Source organism: Calliopsis andreniformis, unplaced genomic scaffold (genome assembly GCF_051401765.1).
Source record: "Calliopsis andreniformis isolate RMS-2024a unplaced genomic scaffold, iyCalAndr_principal scaffold0017, whole genome shotgun sequence".
In the NCBI taxonomy this organism is placed as follows: domain Eukaryota; kingdom Metazoa; phylum Arthropoda; class Insecta; order Hymenoptera; family Andrenidae; genus Calliopsis; species Calliopsis andreniformis.
In genome coordinates, this window is record NW_027480429.1 from 1,557,499 (window position 1) to 1,577,685 (window position 20,187).

Sequence of the window (20,187 nt, forward strand, 5' to 3'; positions counted from 1 at the left end):
TTCCATCGTATAACAGGAATAATTGCAACCATTGTGAAAGTAATGGTCATTTCTACGCTCCGGGCAACATATCCTTCACCCTGGGACGTTGCCCCACGATATCGAATAGCTAGGACCTTAGAAGACAACGCCTGAAACATAAAATACAATAAAAATACAACAGTTTCTCCATCGTATAGCATGAATAGTTGCAACCAGTGTGAAACTAATGGCCATTTCCACATTTCGGGCAACCTAGGTTTGACTCTAGGGCGTTGCTCCACCAAATCGAATAGCTAGGGCCTTAGAAGTCAACGCCCGAAGCATAAAATACAATAAAAATTCAACAGCTTTTCCATCCTATAACAGAAATAATTGCAAGCAGTGTGAAGGTACTGGTCATTTCTACGTTCCGGGTAACCTTGGCTTCACTCTAGGGCGTTGATCCACCTGATCGAATAGTTAGGGCCTAAGAAGTCAACGCCAGAAGCATAAAATACTATAAAAATACAACAGTCCTTCTATCGTATAACAGGAATAATTGCAACCAGTGTGAAGGTAGTGGTTTATTCTACGTTCCGGGCAACCTAGGCTTCACACTAGTGCGTTGCTCCACCAGATCGAATAGCTAGGGCCTTAGAAGTCAACGCCCGAAGCATAAAATACAATAAAGTACAACAGTTTTTCCATCGTATAACGGGAATAATTGCAACCATTGTGAAAGTAATGGTCATTTCTACGCTCCGGGCAACATACCCTTCACCCATGGACGTTGCCCCACGAGATCAAATAGCTAGGACCTTAGAAGACAACGCCTGAAACATAAAATACAATAAAAATACAACAGTTTCTCCATCGTATAGCATGAATAATTGCAACCAGTGTGAAAGTAATGGCCATTTCCACATTTCGGGCAACCTAGGTTTGACTCTAGGGTGTTGCTCCACCAAATCGAATAGCTAGGGCCTTAGAAGTCAACGCCCGAAGCATAAAATACAATAAAAATTCAACAGCTTTTCCATCCTATAACGGGAATAAGTGCAACCAGTGTGAAAGTGATGGTCATTTCTACGTTCCGGGCAACCTAGGCTTCACTCTAGGGCGTTGGACCACCAGATCCAATACTTAGGGCCTAAGAAGTCAACGCCAGAAGCATAAAATACAATGAAAATACACCAGCTTTTCCATCGTATAACAGGAATAATTGCAACCAGTGTGAAGATACTGGTCATTTCTACGTTCCGGGTAACCTTGGCTTCACTCTAGGGCGTTGATCCACCAGATCGAATAGTTGGGGCCTAAGAAGTTAACGCCAGAAGCATAAACTACTAAAAAAATACAATAGTCCTTCTATCGTATAACAGGAATAATTGCAACCAGTGTGAAGGTAATGGTCATTTCTACGTACCGGGCAACATAGGCTTCGCTCCAGGGTGTTGCTCCACCAGACCGAATAGTTAGGACCTATGAAGTCAACGCCAGAAGCATAAAATACAATATAAATGCAACAGTTTTTTGATCGTATAACAGGAATAATTGCAACCATTGTGAAAGTAATGGTCATTTCTACGCTCCGGGCAACATATCCTTCACTCATGGACGTTGCCCCACGAGATCGAATAGCTAGGACCTTCGAAGACAACGCCTGAAACATAAAATACAATAAAAATACAACAGTTTCTCCATCGTATAGCATGAATAATTGCAACCAGTGTGAAATTAATGGCCATTTCCACATTTCGGGCAACCTAGGTTTGACTCTAGGGCGTTGCTCCACCAAATCGAATAGCTAGGGCCTTAGAAGTCAACGCCTGAAGCATAAAATACAATAAAAATTCAACAGCTTTTCCATCCTATAACGGGAATAAGTGCAACCAGTGTGAAAGTGATGGTCATTTCTACATTCCGGGCAAACTAGACTTCTCTCTAGTGCGTTGTTCCACCAGATCGAATAGCTAGGGCCTAAGAAGTCAACGCCAGAATCATAAAATACGATAAAAAGGCAACAATCCTTCCACCTTATAACAGGAATAAGTGCAACCAGTGTGAAAGTGATGGTCATTTCTACATTCCGGGCAAACTAGACTTCTCTCTAGTGCGTTGTTCCACCAGATCGAATAGTTAGGACCTATGAAGTCAACGCCAGAAGCATAAAATACAATATAAATGCAACAGTTTTTCGATCGTATAAAGCGAATAATTGCAACCAGTGTGAAAGTTATGGTCATTTCTACATTCCGGGCAAACTAGACTTCTCTCTAGTGCGTTGTTCCACCAGATCGAATAGCTAGGGCCTAAGAAGTCAACGCCAGAATCATAAAATACGATAAAAAGGCAACAATCCTTCCATCTTATAACAGGAATAATTGCAACCAGTGTCAAAGTAATGGCCATTTCTACACTCGGGGCAACCTAGGCTTCACTCTAGGGCGTTGCTCCACCAGATGGAATAGCTAGGGCCTTAGAAGTCAACGCCCGAAACATAAAATACAATAAAAATACAACAGTTTTTCCATCGTATAACGGGAATAATTGCAACCAGTGAGAAAGCGATGGCCATTTCTACGTTCCGGGCAACCTAGGCTTCACTCTAGGGCGATGGACCACCAGATCCAATAGTTAGGGCCTTAGAAGTCAATGCCCGAAGCATAAAATACAATAAAAATGCAACAGTTTTTCCATCGTATAACAGGAATAATTGCAACCATTGTGAAAGTAATGGTCATTTCTACGCTCTGGGCAACATATCCTTCACCCTGGGACGTTGCCCCACGATATCGAATAGCTAGGACCTTATAAGACAACGCCTGAAACATAAAATACAATAAAAATACAACAGTTTCTCCATCGTATAGCATGAATAGTTGCAACCAGTGTGAAAGTAATGGCCATTTCCACATTTCGGGCAACCTAGGTTTGACTCTAGGGCGTTGCTCCACCAAATCGAATAGCTAGGGCCTTAGAAGTCAACGCCCGAAGCATAAAATACAATAAAAATTCAACAGCTTTTCCATCCTATAACAGAAATAATTGCAACCAGTGTGAAAGTACTGGTCATTTCTACGTTCCGGGTAACCTTGGCTTCACTCTAGGGCGTTGATCCACCTGGTCGAATAGTTAGGGCCTAAGAAGTCAACGCCAGAAGCATAAAATACTATAAAAATACAACAGTCCTTCTATCGTATAACAGGAATAATTGCAACCAGTGTGAAGGTAATGGTCTATTCTACGTTCCGGGCAACCTAGGCTTCACACTAGTGCGTTGCTCCACCAGATCGAATAGCTAGGGCCTTAGAAGTCAACGCCCGAAGCATAAAATACAATAAAAATACAACAGTTTTTCCATCGTATAACAGGAATAATTGCAACCAGTGTGAAAGTACTGGTCATTTCTACGTTCCGGGTAACCTTGGTCTCACTCTAGGGCGTTGATCCACCAGATCGATTAGCTAGGGCCTAAGAAGTCAACGCCAGAATCATAAAATACGATAAAAAGACAACAGTCCTTCCATCTTATAGCAGGAATAATTGCAACCATTGTGAAAGTAATGGTCATTTCTACACTCGGGGCAACCTAGGCTTCACTCTAGGGCGTTGCTCCACCAGATGGAATAGCTAGGGCCTTAGAAGTCAACGCCCGAAACATAAAATACAATAAAAATACAACAGTTTTTCCATCGTATAACGGGAATAATTGCAACCAGTGTGAAAGTACTGGTCATTTCTACGTTCCGGGTAACCTTGGCTTCACTCAAGGGCGTTGATCCGCCAGATCGGTTAGCTAGGGCCTAAGAAGTCAACCCCAGAATCATAAAATACGATAAAAAGACAACAGTCCTTCCACCTTATAACAGGAATAATTGCAACCATTGTGAAAGTAACGGTCATTTCTACACTCGGGGCAACCTAGGCTTCACTCTAGGGCGTTGCTCCACCAGATGGAATAGCTAGGGCCTTAGAAGTCAACGCCCGAAACATAAAATACAATAAAAATACAACAGTTTTTCCATCGTATAACGGGAATAATTGCAACCAGTGAGAAAGCGATGGTCATTTCTACGTTCCGGGCAACCTAGGCTTCACTCTAGGGCGATGGACCACCAGATCCAATAGTTTGGGCCTTAGAAGTCAATGCCCGAAGCATAAAATACAATAAAAATACAACAGTTTTTCCATCGTATAACAGGAATAATTGCAACCATTGTGAAAGTAATGGTCATTTCTACGCTCCGGGCAACATATCCTTCACCCATGGCCGTTGCCCCACGAGATCGAATAGCTAGGACCTTAGAAGACAACGCCTGAAACATAAAATACAATAAAAATACAACAGTTTCTCCATCGTATAGCATGAATAATTGCAACCAGTGTGAAATTAATGGCCATTTCCACATTTCGGGCAACCTAGGTTTGACTCTAGGGCGTTGCTCCACCAAATCGAATAGCTAGGGCCTTAGAAGTCAACGCCAGAAGCATAAAATACAATAGAAATTAAACAGCTTTTCCATCCTATAACGGGAATAAGTGCAACCAGTGTGAAAGTGATGGTCATTTCTACGTTCCGGGCAACCTAGGCTTCACTCTAGGGCGTTGGACCACCAGATCCAATACTTAGGGCCTAAGAAGTCAACGCCAGAAGCATAAAATACAATGAAAATACACCAGCTTTTCCATCGTATAACAGGAATAATTGCAACCAGTGTGAAGGTACTGGTCATTTCTACGTTCCGGGTAACCTTGGCTTCACTCTAGGGCGTTGACCAACCAGATCGAATAGTTGGGGCGTAAGAAGTTAACGCCAGAAGCATAAACTACTAAAAAAATACAATAGTCCTTCTATCGTATAACAGGAATAATTGCAACCAGTGTGAAAGTTATGGTCATTTCTACATTCCGGGCAAACTAGACTTCTCTCTAGTGCGTTGTGCCACCAGATCGAATAGCTAGGGCCTAAGTAGTCAACGCCAGAATCATAAAATACGATAAAAATGCAACACTCCTTCCATCTTATAACAGGAATAATTGCAACCAGTGTGAAAGTAATGGTCATTTCTACACTCGGGGCAACCTAGTCTTCACTCTAGGGCGTTGCTCCACCAGATGGAATAGCTAGGGCCTTAGAAGTCAACGCCGGAAACATAAAATACAATAAAAATACAACAGTTTTTCCATCGTATAACGGGAATAATTGCAACCAGTGAGAAAGCGATGGTCATTTCTACGTTCCGGGCAACCTAGGCTTCACTCTAGGGCGATGGACCACCAGATCCAATAGTTAGGGCCTTAGAAGTCAATGCCCGAAGCATAAAATACAATAAAAATACAACAGTTTTTCCATCGTATAACAGGAATAATTGCAACCATTGTGAAAGTAATGGTCATTTCTACGCTCAGGGCAACATATCCTTCACCCTGGGACGTTGCCCCACGATATCGAATAGCTAGGACCTTAGAAGACAACGCCTGAAACATAAAATACAATAAAAATACAACAGTTTCTCCATCGTATAGCATGAATAATTGCCACCAGTGTGAAAGTAATGGCCATTTCCACATTTCGGGCAACCTAGGTTTGACTCTAGGGCGTTGCTCCACCAAATCGAATAGCTAGGGCCTTAGAAGTCAACGCCCGGAGCATAAAATACAATAAAAATTCAACAGCTTTTCCATCCTATAACAGAAATAATTGCAACCAGTGTGAAAGTACTGGTCATTTCTACGTTCCGGGTAACCTTGGCTTCACTCTAGGGCGTTGATCCACCTGATCGAATAGTTAGGGCCTAAGAAGTCTACGCCAGAAGCATAAAATACTATGAAAATACAACAGTCCTTCTATCGTATAACAGGAATAATTGCAACCAGTGTGAAGGTAATGGTCTATTCTACGTTCCGGGCAACCTAGGCTTCACACTAGTGCGTTGCTCCACCAGATCGAATAGCTAGGGCCTTAGAAGTCAACGCCCGAAGCATAAAATACAATAAAAATACAACAGTTTTTCCATCGTATAACGGGAATAATTGCAACCAGTGTGAAATTGATGGTCATTTCCACGTTCCGGGTAACCTTGGCTTCACTCTAGGGCGTTGATCCACCAGATCGGGTAGCTAGGGCCTAAGAAGTCAACGCCAGAAGCATAAAATACGATAAAAAGACAACAGTCCTTCCATCTTATAACAGGAATAATTGCAACCAGTGTGAAAGTACTGGTCATTTCTACGTTCCGGGTAACCTTGGCTTCACTCTAGGGCGTTGATCCACCTGATCGAATAGTTAGGGCCTAAGAAGTCAACGCCAGAAGCATAAAATACTATAAAAATACAACAGTCCTTCTATCGTATAACAGGAATAATTGCAACCAGTGTGAAGGTAATGGTCTATTCTACGTTCCGGGCAACCTAGGCTTCACACTAGTGCGTTGCTCCACCAGATCGAATAGCTAGGGCCTTAGAAGTCAACGCCCGAAGCATAAAATACAATAAAAATACAACACTTTTTCAATCGTATAACGGGAATAATTGCAACCAGTGTGAAATTGATGGTCATTTCTACGTTCCGGGTAACCTTGGCTTCACTCTAGGGCGTTGATCCACCAGATCGAATAGGGAGGGCCTAAGAAGTCAACGCCAGAATCATAAAATACGATAAAAAGACAACAGTCCTTCCATCTTATAACAGGAATAATTGCAACCATTGTGAAAGTAATGGTCATTTCTACGCTCCGGGCAACATACCCTTCACCCTTGGACGTTGCCCCACGAGATCGAATAGCTAGGACCTTAGAAGTCAACGCCCGAAACATAAAATACAATAAAAATACAACAGTTTTTCCATCGTATAACGGGAATAATTGCAACCAGTGAGAAAGCGATGGTCATTTCTACGTTCCGGGCAACCTAGGCTTCACTCTAGGGCGTTGGACCACCAGATCCAATAGGTAGGGCCTTAGAAGTCAACGCCCGAGGCATAAAATACAATAAAAATACAACAGTTTTTCCATCGTATAACAGGAATAATTGCAACCAGTGTGAAAGTACTGGTCATTTCTACGTTCCGGGTAACCTTGGCTTCACTCTAGGGCGTTGATCCACCAGATCGAATAGTTGGGGCCTAAGAAGTTAACGCCAGAAGCATAAACTACTATAAATATACAATAGTCCTTCTATCGTATGACAGGAATACTTGCAACCAGTGTGAAGGTAATGGTCATTTCTACGTACCGGGCAACCTAGGCTTCGCTCTAGGGTGTTGCTCCACCAGACCGAATAGTTAGGACCTATGAAGTCAACGCCAGAAGCATAAAATACAATATAAATGCAACAGTTTTTCTATCGTATAAAGCGAATAATTGCAACCAGTGTGAAAGTTATGGTCATTTCTACATTCCGGGCAAACGAGACTTCACTCTAGTGCGTTGTGCCACCAGATCGAATAGCTAGGGCCTAAGAAGTCAACGCCAGAATCATAAAATACGATTAAAAGACAACAGTCCTTCCATCTTATAGCAGGAATAATTGCAACCATTGTGAAAGTGATGGTCATTTCTACACTCGGGGCAACCTAGGCTTCACTCTAGGGCGTTGGTCCACCAGATGGAATAGCTAGGGCCTTAGAAGTCAACGCCCGAAACATAAAATACAATAAAAATACAACAGTTTTTCCATCGTATAACGGGAATAATTGCAACCAGTGAGAAAGCGATGGTCATTTCTACGTTCCGGGCAACCTAGGCTTCACTCTAGGGCGATGGACCACCAGATCCATTAGATAGGGCCTTAGAAGTCAACGCCCGGAGCATAAAATACAATAAAAATACAACAGGTTTTCCATCGTATAACAGGAATAATTGCAACCATTGTGAAAGTAATGGTCATTTCTACGCTCCGGGCAACATACCCTTCACCCTTGGACGTTGCCCCACGAGATCGAATAGCTAGGACCTTAGAAGACAACGCCTGAAACATAAAATACAATAAAAATACAACAGTTTCTCCATCGTATAGCATGAATAATTGCAACCAGTGTGAAAGTAATGGCCATTTCCACATTTCGGGCAACCTAGGTTTGACTCTAGGACGTTGCTCCACCAAATCGAATAGCTAGGGCCTTAGAAGTCAACGCCCGAAGCATAAAATACAATAAAAATTCAACAGCTTTTCCATACTATAACGGGAATAATTGCAACCAGTGTGAAAGTGATGGTCATTTCTACGTTCCGGGCAACCTAGGCTTCACTCTAGGGCGTTGGATCACCAGATCCAATAGTTAGGGCCTAAGAAGTCAACGCCAGAAGCATAAAATACAATGAAAATACACCAGCTTTACCATCGTATAGCAGGAATAATTGCAACCAGTGTGAAGGTACTGGTCATTTCTACGTTCCGGGTAACCTTGGCTTCACTCTAGGGCGTTGATCCACCAGATCGAATAGTTGGGGTCTAAGATGTTAACGCCAGAAGCATAAACTACTAAAAAAATACAATAGTCCTTCTATCGTATAACAGGAATAATTGCAACCAGTGTGAAAGTTATGATCATTTCTACATTACGGGCAAACTAGACTTCTCTCTAGTGCGTTGTGCCACCAGATCGAATAGCTAGGGCCTAAGAAGTCAACGCCAGAATCATAAAATACGATAAAAATGCAACAATCCTTCCATCTTAGAACAGGAATAATTGCAACCAGTGTGAAAGTTATGGTCATTTCTACACTCGGGGCAACCTAGTCTTCACTCTAGGGCGTTGCTCCACCAGATGGAATAGCTAGGGCCTTAGAAGTCAACGCCGGAAACATAAAATACAATAAAAATACAACAGTTTTTCCATCGTATAACGGGAATAATTGCAACCAGTGAGAAAGCGATGGTCATTTCTACGTTCCGGGCAACCTAGGCTTCACTCTAGGGCGATGGACCACCAGATCCAATAGTTAGGGCCTTAGAAGTCAATGCCCGAAGCATAAAATACAATAAAAATACAACAGTTTTTCCATCGTATAACAGGAATAATTGCAACCATTGTGAAAGTAATGGTCATTTCTACGCTCAGGGCAACATATCCTTCACCCTGGGACGTTGCCCCACGATATCGAATAGCTAGGACCTTAGAAGACAACGCCTGAAACATAAAATACAATAAAAATACAACAGTTTCTCCATCGTATAGCATGAATAATTGCCACCAGTGTGAAAGTAATGGCCATTTCCACATTTCGGGCAACCTAGGTTTGACTCTAGGGCGTTGCTCCACCAAATCGAATAGCTAGGGCCTTAGAAGTCAACGCCCGGAGCATAAAATACAATAAAAATTCAACAGCTTTTCCATCCTATAACAGAAATAATTGCAACCAGTGTGAAAGTACTGGTCATTTCTACGTTCCGGGTAACCTTGGCTTCACTCTAGGGCGTTGATCCACCTGATCGAATAGTTAGGGCCTAAGAAGTCAACGCCAGAAGCATAAAATACTATAAAAATACAACAGTCCTTCTATCGTATAACAGGAATAATTGCAACCAGTGTGAAGGTAATGGTCTATTCTACGTTCCGGGCAACCTAGGCTTCACACTAGTGCGTTGCTTCACCAGATCGAATAGCTAGGGCCTTAGAAGTCAACGCCCGAAGCATAAAATACAATAAAAATACAACAGTTTTTCCATCGTATCAAATGAATAATTGCAAACAATGTGAAAGTAATGGTCATTTCTACGTTCCGGGCAACCTAGGCTTCACTCTAGGGCGTTGCTCCACCACGTCGAATAGCTGCGACCTTAGAAGACAACGCCTGAAGCATAAAATACCATAAAAATACTACAGTTTTTCCATCGTATAGCAGGAATAATTGCAACCAGTGTGAACGATATTGCCATTTCTACGTTCCGGGCAAACGAGACTTCACTCTAGTGCGTTGTGCCACCAGATCGAATAGCTAGGGCCTAAGAAGTCAACGCCAGAATCATAAAATACGATTAAAAGACAACAGTCCTTCCATCTTATAGCAGGAATAATTGCAACCATTGTGAAAGTGATGGTCATTTCTACACTCGGGGCAACCTAGGCTTCACTCTAGGGCGTTGGTCCACCAGATGGAATAGCTAGGGCCTTAGAAGTCAACGCCCGAAACATAAAATACAATAAAAATACAACAGTTTTTCCATCGTATAACGGGAATAATTGCAACCAGTGAGAAAGCGATGGTCATTTCTACGTTCCGGGCAACCTAGGCTTCACTCTAGGGCGATGGACCACCAGATCCATTAGTTAGGGCCTTAGAAGTCAACGCCCGGAGCATAAAATACAATAAAAATACAACAGGTTTTCCATCGTATAACAGGAATAATTGCAACCATTGTGAAAGTAATGGTCATTTCTACGCTCCGGGCAACATACCCTTCACCCTTGGACGTTGCCCCACGAGATCGAATAGCTAGGACCTTAGAAGACAACGCCTGAAACATAAAATACAATAAAAATACAACAGTTTCTCCATCGTATAGCATGAATAATTGCAACCAGTGTGAAAGTAATGGCCATTTCCACATTTCGGGCAACCTAGGTTTGACTCTAGGGCGTTGCTCCACCAAATCGAATAGCTAGGGCCTTAGAAGTCAACGCCCGAAGCATAAAATACAATAAAAATTCAACAGCTTTTCCATCCTATAACGGGAATAATTGCAACCAGTGTGAAAGTGATGGTCATTTCTACGTTCCGGGCAACCTAGGCTTCACTCTAGGGCGTTGGATCGCCAGATCCAATAGTTAGGGCCTAAGAAGTCAACGCCAGAAGCATAAAATACAATGAAAATACACCAGCTTTACCATCGTATAGCAGGAATAATTGCAACCAGTGTGAAGGTACTGGTCATTTCTACGTTCCGGGTAACCTTGGCTTCACTCTAGGGCGTTGATCCACCAGATCGAATAGTTGGGGCCTAAGATGTTAACGCCAGAAGCATAAACTACTAAAAAAATACAATAGTCCTTCTATCGTATAACAGGAATAATTGCAACCAGTGTGAAAGTTATGGTCATTTCTACATTACGGGCAAACTAGACTTCTCTCTAGTGCGTTGTGCCACCAGATCGAATAGCTAGGGCCTAAGAAGTCAACGCCAGAATCATAAAATACGATAAAAATGCAACAATCCTTCCATCTTAGAACAGGAATAATTGCAACCAGTGTGAAAGTTATGGTCATTTCTACACTCGGGGCAACCTAGTCTTCACTCTAGGGCGTTGCTCCACCAGATGGAATAGCTAGGGCCTTAGAAGTCAACGCCCGAAACATAAAATACAATAAAAATACAACAGTTTTTCCATCGTATAACGGCAATAATTGCAACCAGTGAGAAAGCGATGGTCATTTCTACGTTCCGGGCAACCTAGGCTTCACTCTAGGGCGATGGACCACCAGATCCATTAGTTAGGGCCTTAGAAGTCAACGCCCGGAGCATAAAATACAATAAAAATACAACAGGTTTTCCATCGTATAACAGGAATAATTGCAACCATTGTGAAAGTAATGGTCATTTCTACGCTCCGGACAACATACCCTTCACCCTTGGACGTTGCCCCACGAGATCGAATAGCTAGGACCTTAGAAGACAACGCCTGAAACATAAAATACAATAAAAATACAACAGTTTCTCCATCGTATAGCATGAATAATTGCAACCAGTGTGAAAGTGATGGTCATTTCTACGTTCCGGGCAACCTAGGCTTCACTCTAGGGCGTTGGATCACCAGATCCAATAGTTAGGGCCTAAGAAGTCAACGCCAGAAGCATAAAATACAATGAAAATACACCAGCTTTACCATCGTATAGCAGGAATAATTGCAACCAGTGTGAAGGTACTGGTCATTTCTACGTTCCGGGTAACCTTGGCTTCACTCTAGGGCGTTGATCCACCAGATCGAATAGTTGGGGCCTAAGATGTTAACGCCAGAAGCGTAAACTACTATAAAAATACAATAGTCCTTCTATCGTATAACAGGAATAATTGCAACCAGTGTGAAGGTAATGGACATTTCTACGTACCGGGCAACCTAGGCTTCGCTCTAGGGTGTTGCTCCACCAGACCGAATAGTTAGGACCTATGAAGTCAACGCCAGAAGCATAAAATACAATATAAATGCAACAGTTTTTCGATCGTATAAAGCGAATAATTGCAACCAGTGTGAAAGTTATGGTCATTTCTACATTCCGGGCAAACTAGACTTCTCTCTAGTGCGTTGTGCCACCAGATCGAATAGTTAGGGCCTAAGAAGTCAACGCCAGAATCATAAAATACGATAAAAAGGCAACAGTTTTTCCATCGTATAACGGGAATAATTGCAACCAGTGAGAAAGCGATGGTCATTTCTACGTTCCGGGCTACCTAGGCTTCACTCTAGCGCGTTGCTCCACCAGATCGAACAGTTAGGGCCTCAGAAGTCAACGCCCGAAGCATAAAATACAATATAAATACAACAGCTTTTCCATCGTATTAAACGAATAATTGCAACCTTTGTGAAAGTTAAGGTTATTTCTATGTTCCGGGCAACCTATGCTTCATTCTAGGCCGTTGCTCCACCACATTGAGTAGCTACGGCCTTAGACGTCAACGCCAGGAGCATACAATACAATGTAAATACAGCAGTTTCTCCATCGTATAAAACGAATAATTGCAACCAATGTGAAAGTAATGGTCATTTCTACGTTCCGAGCAACCTACGCTTCACTCTAGGGCGTTGCTACACCAGATCGAATAGTTACGGCCTTAGAAGTCAACGCCAGAAGCATAAAATACAATATAAGTACAACAGTTTTTCCATCGCATAGCAGGAATAATTGCAACCAATGTGAAAGTAATGGTCATTTCTACGTTCCGGGCAACCTAGGCTTCACTCTAGGGCGTTGCTCCATCACATCGAATATATACGGCCTTTGAAGTCAACGCCAGAAGCATCAAATACAATATAAATAAAACAGTTTTTCCATCGTATCAAATGAATAATTGCAAACAATGTGAAAGTAATGGTCATTTCTACGTTCCGGGCAACCTAGGCTTCACTCTAGGGCGTAGCTCCACCACGTCGAATAGCTGCGACCTTAGAAGACAACGCCTGAAGCATAAAATACCATAAAAATACTACAGTTTTTCCATCGTATAGCAGGAATAATTGCAACCAGTGTGAACGATATTGCCATTTCTACGTTCCGGGCAACCTAGGCTTCACTCTAGGGCGTTGCTACACCAGACCGAATAGTTAGGGCCCAAGAAGTCATCGCCAGAAGCATGAAGTACAATATAAATACAACAGTTTTTCCATCGTATAAAACGAGTAATTGCAACCAGCGTGAAAGTTATGGTCATTTCTACGTTTCGGGCAACCTAGGCTTCACTCTAGGGCGTTGCCACACCAAATCGAATAGTTACGGCCTTAGAAGTCAACGCCAGAAGCATAAAATACAATATAAATACAACCGTTTTTCCTTCCTATAGCAGGAACAATTGCAACCAATGTGAAAGTAACGGTCATTTCTACGTTCCCGGCAACCTAGGCTTCACTCTAGGGCATTGCTCCACCAGATCGAATAGTTAGGGCCTAAGAAGTCGACGCCAGAAGCATAAAATACAAAATAAGTACAACCTGTTTTTCCATCGTATAGCTGGAATAATTGCAACCAATGTGAAAGTAATGGTCATTTCTACGTTCCGGGCAACCTAGGCTTCACTCTAGCGCGTTGCTCCACCAGATCGAACAGTTAGGGCCTCAGAAGTCAACGCCCGAAGCATAAAATACAATATAAATACAACAGCTTTTCCATCGTATTAAACGAATAATTGCAACCTTTGTGAAAGTTAAGGTTATTTCTATGTTCCGGGCAACCTATGCTTCATTCTAGGCCGTTGCTCCACCACATTGAGTAGCTACGGCCTTAGACGTCAACGCCAGGAGCATACAATACAATGTAAATACAGCAGTTTCTCCATCGTATAAAACGAATAATTGCAACCAATGTGAAAGTAATGGTCATTTCTACGTTCCGAGCAACCTACGCTTCACTCTAGGGCGTTGCTACACCAGATCGAATAGTTACGGCCTTAGAAGTCAACGCCAGAAGCATAAAATACAATATAAGTACAACAGTTTTTCCATCGCATAGCAGGAATAATTGCAACCAATGTGAAAGTAATGGTCATTTCTACGTTCCGGGCAACCTAGGCTTCACTCTAGGGCGTTGCTCCATCACATCGAATATATACGGCCTTAGAAGTCAACGCCAGAAGCATCAAATACAATATAAATAAAACAGTTTTTCCATCGTATCAAATGAATAATTGCAAACAATGTGAAAGTAATGGTCATTTCTACGTTCCGGGCAACCTAGGCTTCACTCTAGGGCGTTGCTCCACCACGTCGAATAGCTGCGACCTTAGAAGACAACGCCTGAAGCATAAAATACCATAAAAATACTACAGTTTTTCCATCGTATAACAGGAATAATTGCAACCAGTGTGAACGATATTGCCATTTCTACGTTCCGGGCAACCTAGGCTTCACTCTAGGGCGTTGCTACACCAGACCGAATAGTTAGGGCCCAAGAAGTCATCGCCAGAAGCATGAAGTACAATATAAATACAACAGTTTTTCCATCGTATAAAACGAATAATTGCAACCAGCGTGAAAGTTATGGTCATTTCTACGTTTCGGGCAACCTAGGCTTCACTCTAGGGCGTTGCCACACCAAATCGAATAGTTACGGCCTTAGAAGTCAACGCCAGAAGCATAAAATACAATATAAATACAACCGTTTTTCCTTCCTATAGCAGGAACAATTGCAACCAATGTGAAAGTAACGGTCATTTCTACGTTCCCGGCAACCTAGGCTTCACTCTAGGGCATTGCTCCACCAGATCGAATAGTTAGGGCCTAAGAAGTCGACGCCAGAAGCATAAAATACAAAATAAGTACAACCTGTTTTTCCATCGTATAGCTGGAATAATTGCAACCAATATGAAAGTAATGGTCATTTGTACGTTTCGGGCAACCTGCACCTCACACTGGGGCGTTGCTGTGCCACATCGAATAGTTAGGGCCTTAGAAGTCAATGACCGAAGCATAAAATACAATATAAGTACAACAGTTTTTCCATCGTATAGCAGGAGTAATTGCAACCAATGTGAAGGTAATGGTCATTTCTACGTTCCGGGCAACCTAGGCATCACTCTAGGGCGTTGCTCCACCACATCAAATAGATACGGCCTTAGAAGTCAACGCCAGAAGCATAAAATACAATATAAATAAAACAGTTTTTCCATCGTATATAATGAATAATTGCAAACAATGTGAAAGTAACGGTCATTTCTACGTTCCGGGCAATCTAGGCTTCACTCTAGGGCAATGCTCCACCAGAACGAATAGTTAGGGCCTAAGAAGTCAACGCCAGAAACATAAAATACAATATAAATACAAAAGCTTTTCCATCGTATGAAACGAATAATTGCAAACATTGTGAAAGTACCGGTCATTTCTACGTTCCGGGCATCCTGAGATTCACTCTAGGGCGTTGCTGCACCAGATCGAATTGTTAGGGACTAAGAATTCAACGCCAGAATCATAAAATACAATATAAGTACAACAGTTTTTCCATCGTATAGCAGGAATAATTGCAACCAATGTGAAAGTACTAGTCATTTCTACGTTCAAGGCAACCTACGCTTCACTCTAGGGCATTGCTCCACCAGGTCGTATAGTTAGGGCCTAAGAAGTCAACGCCAGAATCATAAAATACAATACAAGTACAACAGCTTTTCCACTGTATAAAATGATTATTTGCAAACAGTGTGAAAGTAATGGTCAATTCTACATTCCGGGCAACCTAGGCTTCACTCTAGGGCGTTGCTCCACCTCTTCGAATAGCTACGAACTTAGAAGACAACGCCTGAAACATAAAATACATTAAAAATACAATAGCTTTTCCATCGTATAACAGGAATAATTGCAACCAGTGTGAAAGATATGGTCATATCTACGTTCCGGGCATCCTAGGCTTCACTCTAGGGCGTTGCTGCACCAGATCGAATTGTTAGGAACTAAGAATTCAACGCCAGAAGCATAAAATACAATAGAAATACAACAGTCCTTCCATCGTATAGCAGGAATAATTGCAACCAGCGTGAAAGTTATGGTCATTTCTACGTTTCGAGCTACCTAGGCTTCACTCTAGGGCGTTGCTCCACCACGTCGAATAGCTTCGACCTTGGAAGACAACGCCTGAAGCATAAAATACAATAAAAATACTGCAGTTTTTCCATCGTATTAAACGAATGATTGCAACCAATGTGAAAGTAATGGTCATTACTACGTTCGGGGCAACCTAGGCTTCACTCTAGGGCGTTGGACCACCAGATCCAATAGTTAGGGCCTAAGAAGTCAACGCCAGAAGCATAAAATACTATAAAAATACAACAGTTTTTCCATCGTATAAAGCGAATAATTGCAACCAGTGTGAAAGTTTTGGTCATTTCTATGTTCTGGGTAACCTTGGCTTCACTCTAGAACGTTGATCCACCAGGTCGTATAGTTAGTGCCTAAGAAGTCAACGCCAGAGGCATAATATACTATAAAAATACATCAGTCCTTCCATCGTATAACAGGAATAATTGCAACCAGTGTGAAGGTAATGGTCCTTTCTACGTTCCGAGGATCCTAGGCATTACTCTAGTTCGTTTCCCCACCAGATGGGACAGCTAGGGCCTTAGAAGTCAACGGCCGAATCATAAAATACAATAAAAATACAACAGTTTTTCCATCGTATAACGGGAATAATTGCAACCAGTGTGAAGGTGATGGTCATTTCTACGCTCTGGGCACCATAGCCTTCACTTTTGGACGTTGCCCCACGAGATCGAATAGCTAGGACCTTAGAATTCAACGCCAGTAGCATAAAATACAAAATAAATACAACAGTTTTTCCCTCCTATAGCAGGAATAATTGCAACCAATGAGAAAGTAATGGTCATTTCTACGTTCCGGGCAACCTAGGCTTCACTCTAGAGTGTTGATCCACCAGATCGAACAGTTAGGGCCTCAGAAGTCAACGCCCGAAGCATTAAACACAATATAAATACAACAGCTTTTCCATCGTGTTAAACGAATAATTGCAACCTTTGTGAAAGTTAAGGTTATTTCTACGTTCCGGGCAACCTACGCTTCATTCTAGGCCGTTGCTCCACCACATCGAGTAGCTACGGCCTTAGTCGTCAACGCCAGGAGCATAAAATACAATGTAAATACAGCAGTTTCTCCATCGTATAAAACGAATAATTGCAACCAGCGCGAAAGTTATGGTCATTTCTACGTTTCGGGCAACCTAGGCTTCACTCTAGGGCGCTGCCACACCAAATCGAATAGTTACGGCCTTAGAAGACATCGCCAGAATCATAAAATACAATATAAGTACAACAGTTTTTCCATCGTATAGCAGGAATAATTGCAACCAATGTGAAAGTAATGGTCATTTCTACGTTCCAAGCAACATAGGCCTCACTGTAGGGCGTTGCTCCACCCCGTCAAATAGCAACGACCTTAGAAGACAACGCCTGAAGCATAAAATACAGTAAAAATACAACAGCTTTTCCATCGTATAACACGAATAATTGCAACCAGTGTGAATGTACTGGTCATTTCTACGTTCCGGGTAACCTTGGCTTCACTCTAGGGCGTTGCTCCACCAGATCGAATAGCTACGGCCTTAGAAGTCAACGCCAGAAGCATAAAATACAATATAAATAAAACAGTTTTTCCATCGTATATAATGAATAATTGCAAACAATGTGAAAGTAACGGTCATTACTACGTTCCGGGCATCCTCAGATTCACTCTAGGGCGTTGATCCACCAGATCGAATAGTGAGGGACTAAGAAGTCAACGCCAGAAGCATAAAATACTATAAAAATACGACAGTCCTTCCATCGTATAACAGGAATAATTGCAACCAGTGTGAAAGTACTGGTCATTTCTACGTTCCGGGTAACCTTGGCTTCACTCTAGGGCGTTGATCCACCAGATCGAATAGTGAGGGCCTAAGAAGTCAACGCCAGAAGCATAAAATACTATAAAAATACAACAGTCCTTCCATCGTATAACAGGAATAACTGCAACCAGTGTGAAGGTAATGGTCATTTCTACGTTCCGGGCAACCTAGGCTTCACTCTAGGGCGTTGCTCCACCAGATGGAATAGCTAGGGCCTTAGAAGACAACGCCTGAAACATAAAATACAATAAAAATACAACAGTTTCTCCATCGTATAGCATGAATAATTGCCACCAGTGTGAAAGTAATGGCCATTTCCACATTTCGGGCAACCTAGGTTTGACTCTAGGGCGTTGCTCCACCAAATCGAATAGCTAGGGCCTTAGAAGTCAACGCCCGGAGCATAAAATACAATAAAAATTCAACAGCTTTTCCATCCTATAACAGAAATAATTGCAACCAGTGTGAAAGTACTGATCATTTCTACGTTCCGGGTAACCTTGGCTTCACTCTAGGGCGTTGATCCACCTGATCGAATAGTTAGGGCCTAAGAAGTCAACGCCAGAAGCATAAAATACTATAAAAATACAACAGTCCTTCTATCGTATAACAGGAATAATTGCAACCAGTGTGAAGGTAATGGTCTATTCTACGTTCCGGGCAACCTAGGCTTCACACTAGTGCGTTGCTCCACCAGATCGAATAGCTAGGGCCTTAGATGTCAACGCCCGAAGCATAAAATACAATAAAAATACAACAGTTTTTCCATCGTATAACGGGAATAATTGCAACCAGTGTGAAATTGATGGTCATTTCCACGTTCCGGGTAACCTTGGCTTCACTCTAGGGCGTTGATCCACCAGATCGGGTAGCTAGGGCCTAAGAAGTCAACGCCAGAAGCATAAAATACGATAAAAAGACAACAGTCCTTCCATCTTATAACAGGAATAATTGCAACCATTGTGAAAGTAATGGTCATTTCTACACTCGGGGCAACCTAGGCTTCACTCTAGGGCGTTGCTCCACCAGATGGAATAGCTAGGGCCTTAGAAGTCAACGCCCGAAACATAAAATACAATAAAAATACAACAGTTTTTCCATCGTATAACGGGAATAATTGCAACCAGTGAGAAAGCGATGGTCATTTCTACGTTCCGGGCAACCTAGGTTTGACTCTAGGGCGTTGCTCCACCAAATCGAATAGCTAGGGCCTTAAAAGTCAACGCCCGAAGCATAAAATACAATAAAAATTCAACAGCTTTTCCATCCTATAACAGAAATAATTGCAACCAGTGTGAAAGTACTGGTCATTTCTACGTTCCGGGGAACCTTGGCTTCACTCTAGGGCGTTGATCCACCTGATCGAATAGTTAGGGCCTAAGAAGTCAACGCCAGAAGCATAAAATACTATAAAAATACAACAGTCCTTCTATCGTATAACAGGAATAATTGCAACCAGTGTGAAGGTAATGGTCTATTCTACGTTCCGGGCAACCTAGGCTTCACACTAGTGCGTTGCTCCACCAGATCGAATAGCTAGGGCCTTAGAAGTCAACGCCCGAAGCATGAAATACAATAAAAATACAACACTTTTTCCATCGCATAACGGGAATAATTGCAACCAGTGTGAAATTGATGGTCATTTCTACGTTCCGGGTAACCTTGGCTTCACTCTAGGGCGTTGATCCACCAGATCGAATAGGGAGGGCCTAAGAAGTCAACGCCAGAATCATAAAATACGATAAAAAGACAACAGTCCTTCCATCTTATAACAGGAATAATTGCAACCATTGTGAAAGTAATGGTCATTTCTACACTCGGGGCAACCTAGGCTTCACTCTAGGGCGTTGCTCCACCAGATGGAATAGCTAGGGCCTTAGAAGTCAACGCCGGAAACATAAAATACAATAAAAATACAACAGTTTTTCCATCGTATAACGGGAATAATTGCAACCAGTGAGAAAGCGATGGTCATTTCTACGTTCCGGGCAACCTAGGCTTCACTCTAGGGCGATGGACCACCAGATCCAATAGTTAGGGCCTTAGAAGTCAATGCCCGAAGCATAAAATACAATAAAAATACAACAGTTTTTCCATCGTATAACAGGAATAATTGCAACCATTGTGAAAGTAATGGTCATTTCTACGCTCAGGGCAACATATCCTTCACCCTGGGACGTTGCCCCACGAT